This window comes from Schistocerca cancellata, chromosome 11, assembly GCF_023864275.1.
Source record: "Schistocerca cancellata isolate TAMUIC-IGC-003103 chromosome 11, iqSchCanc2.1, whole genome shotgun sequence".
Taxonomy (NCBI): domain Eukaryota; kingdom Metazoa; phylum Arthropoda; class Insecta; order Orthoptera; family Acrididae; genus Schistocerca; species Schistocerca cancellata.
Genome location: NC_064636.1, coordinates 113,012,974 through 113,016,914, shown reverse-complemented (window position 1 = coordinate 113,016,914; position 3,941 = coordinate 113,012,974). Strand labels below are relative to the sequence as shown.

Below are 3,941 nucleotides of genomic sequence, written 5' to 3'. Positions count from 1 at the left end.
GATATTTACTTCCACGTTACTTATGTTGGCAGCTGTTCTCGATTCGAATTCTGGAATATTTACTTCGTTTTCTTTTGTGAAGGCATTTCGAAAGGCTGTGTTTAGTAACTCTGCTTTAGCAGCACTGTCTTCGATAGTATCTTCATTGCTACCGCGGAGAAAAGGCTGTTTCAGGCTGTTTCTTGCCGGTAACATACTTCACATACGACCAGAATCGCTTTGGAATATCTGCCAGGTTTCGAGACAAAGTTTCGTGGTGGAAACTGTTATAAGCATCTCGCATTGAAGTCCGCGCAAAATTTTATGATTGGCTGTTTCATTTTACTGACCATTAAAGTACTAGGCTGTAATTGTTTCGTTTTAATGGCGAGTATAAATATTAGGCTCTTACTGGAGAAGAGGGTAAGGGATGGGAGGGAGAGACGGAGGGGAGGGGTTACAAAGCGTAACTGCGTTAGTTTTGCCATTCTGGATCATTTGAACTTTATAAAATGCTCTTTTAAATTTAAATTTTTATTTTTTATTTTTATTTTTCAATTTCCTGCCATATTTTCAATTACTCCCAGTGCCATCATGCAATCTTAAACTTCCCTCCAGTGTCATCTATGCTGCCATCCAGGCTCTTGAATTTTTGAATTTGTCAAATGGTTCAAATGGCTCTGAGCACTATGGGACTTAACTTCTAAGGTCATCAGTCCCCTCCCTAGAACTTAGAACTACTGACCTAAGGACATCACACACATCCATTCCCGAGGCAGGATTCAAACCTGCGACCGTAGCGGGCGCGCGGTTCTAGACTGTAGCGCCTAGAACCGATCGGCCACCCCGGCCGGCGAATTTCTTGTCACTGCCAGCAAATACAGCACCACGACTGAAGCAGTGAAAGCTTGAACTGTGTGCTGGAAGAGTACTACTGTTCTATTTATGCACAGAAGCGTTTCGGGCTTTCACCCATCATCAGTTTGCGTAATACATGAATATCATAGTGACGTATACAGTTCCTATCGAGAGCGGGAAGCTCCGTCAAGCTAATGCGGAATATACTGTTCTATACAGAGAAGTCGCGCTCCTAGAAAATTTTAGCGAAATACACGAAGACCTGGAGAGGACTGAAGAAGGGTTTAGCAGTTGAACCTTTCCCCCTTCCCCCCGGCCGCCGCCGCCACCACCTCATTGCTGTTATATATTGCGATTGCAGAACAATCAGTGGAAGTAGTCGTATCCGATAAAGCAGTCTTTCTTCAGGCCACGAGTGGCCTACCGGGACATCCGACCGCCATGTCATCCTCATGGGAGGATGCGGATAGGAGGGTTGTGGTCGGCACACCGCTCTCCCGGTTGTTATGATGATATTCTCGACCGATGCCGCTACTATTCGGTCGAGTAGCTCCTCATTTGACATCACGAGGCTGGGTGCACCCTGAAGAATGGCAACAGCGCATGGCGGCTCGATGGTCACCCATCCAAGTGCCGGCCACGCCCAACAGCGCTTAACTTCGGTGATCTCACGGGAACCGGTGTATCCACTGCGGCAAGGCCGTTGCCAGTCATATCAGATATCCGGTAAATACCAAAAAATACAGTTTGTGTACAGAGCATTTTAAAGTGGAAAGACCACATAAAATGTCTAACATTCTGCGTGGTGTCTGTTTGTTCTATATCGTGTCTCCCTACCACTTTCGCGCAACGACGCTCTGAGCGTGTTTTTTTTTTTTTAGGGAATTGACTAGTTTGAACCTGGGACCTGTTGCTGGTGACGCCAGACCACACATGACATGTAGAGTTCAGAAGAATTCAGTGAGACTAGCGATGATATAACCAAATACTTAATGATTTCAGCGTCAGCTCCACTGCACTCCCTGTAAAAGAATCTTAATACTAACTAAATTTAGTGGAAGGGGTTCAAGGCTTTCCTATTTTTAGTTACCTGGTAAAATAACGTCGAAAAAGCAGTTAAGTTTACCATTGGAAATTTTATTCTACTCACAAAACATCGTTTATAAATTGCACTATTGATAAAAGGAAATGTTTTAATACAGGATGATAAAAAACCAACTGCGTTCAACAAAAATGTGAACGAATATTCCTTGAGTGGGTTTCCAAGTTCTACAATGGATCGATGGATGACCTATGCCATATCACATCTATAATCTAGCTTTAAATTAAGTTTCACAAGAGAGAAAACTATCAAAATGGTCTACAGTGACCCTCAATTATCTTTAATTACTTATCTAACTTGTCGTATATTACAGTGGCTGATGTGACTTCTCAATAACTATACAACAGAAAAATCATCGCGTTTCAGATTTTTACTTCAAGTGGCAAATGTGAACACCATGAGCTTTAATTGACGATCGACACTAGTATTACGTAAAAAGGGGGTGTAAGAGATGAGACTTCTGCAGTTCTGAGTGAAGCCTTATGCGCTCAAAAATGCGGCATCGTGTGCGTTCATACCTTGTCGGTGTTTAGGCAGCGTCAGGGAGCGGCGGGCAGCACAGCTCCGCTCACCTCGCTGTCTCGGAAGCAACTCGCTTTTAACTTCTCCTTACTACAATTTACCGAAGTTGGTTTAAAAAAACTATCTGGCTGTGTTTTCATCTGACCAATCAGGGTCTCAATGTTAACCTTAAGCTCCGCCTACAAAAATTCTGTCCATCCAATGAGAAACGTTCTACTTTTCGTGGTGGGGCAATATTTTTAAAGTTTGCAATGTAACAGAGACGCGAAAAAGTCTCACGCTAAAACTTGCAGCTGGTGTGGTCCTTTTAGCGTTATTGTAAGATCTATACTGTTCTTCTGGAGGGCTCTATCTTTTAACATGGGCTGGGGGGTGGTCCTAACGTAACAGAGACGCGAAAAAGACTCACGCTAAAACTTGCGGCTGGTGTGGCCCTTTTAGCGTTATCGTAAGATCTATACTGTTCTTCTGGAGGGCTCTATCTTTTAACATGGGCTGGGGGGTGGTCCTGACGTAACAGAGACGCGAAAAAGACTCACGCTAAAACTTGCGGCTGGTGTGGCCCTTTTAGTGTTATCGTAAGATCTATACTGTTCTTCTGGAGGGCTCTAGCTTTTAACATGGTCTGAGGGATGGTTCTACCGGTTATCTGGCGACGTGGGTGTCCGTCCCTTATCGTAGGGCCTTCTAGCTTAACACGGTTCTGCTATCGGCTTCTGTTCTCGTTTCTCCCCTCGGAACTGCGTCTGTCTCACGGTGGGAAGGTATGACATGCATTTAGGCATTCTTGTGTTAGTCTTTGGTATTCCATTTGCTCACTCGTTACTCGTATTACTTTGGTTAATTTAATGTCAGGATTTATTCGGAGCTATGTGACATAGTACTGGATTTGCTTATCATGTCAGGGTTTTCATGGAAGGTGTTGGATTTGCCTGACACCTTACAAATGCTAGTAACAGGAAAGACTGATGCCACAGCGACCTACGGGAGAATGCTCAGCAGATGTACTCCACCTGCAAAGGAGGTAGCTTACCAAACCCTCGATCGACTGATAGGCATTACAGCCCATCAGCCTGGGATCCATACCGAACAGGATCGATAGAGTACATGGAGGAGATCCTGAGGAGAGCAGCACATTTTATCACAGATTCATTGAGAAAGCACTAACATGTCATGGAGATGTGCGTGCAACTCCAGACGCTACATGAGTGGCGTTCTCCATCACAGTGTGGATGAGAGTTTTTGAGAGTGTACAGTTGTGGAAGATGTGCTGGTGTGAGCTGTCGCCAGCACACTGGTCAGCCAAGTTGTAGCGCGAGAGGGGCCAGAGACAGACCTGCAAGAAACACGCCGCCAACACTCTCCTGACAGCAAGTGTTTAGGCCGCTGCCACTGAGACACCTGTCGCTAACTCACATTCTAGGTGGCGTCTGTCAGCTCACATTACCAGATACAATAGTACATAGTGACCAGATTAGTT

The 3,941-nt window shown here is 44.8% G+C and overlaps 1 pseudogene; it reads right to left on the bottom strand.

The window, feature by feature from the left end:
• Positions 1-1,428: 1,428 nt before the first annotated feature.
• Positions 1,429-1,545, bottom strand: LOC126109093 (5S ribosomal RNA; annotated as a pseudogene).
• Between the last annotated feature and the right edge of the window lie 2,396 nt (positions 1,546-3,941).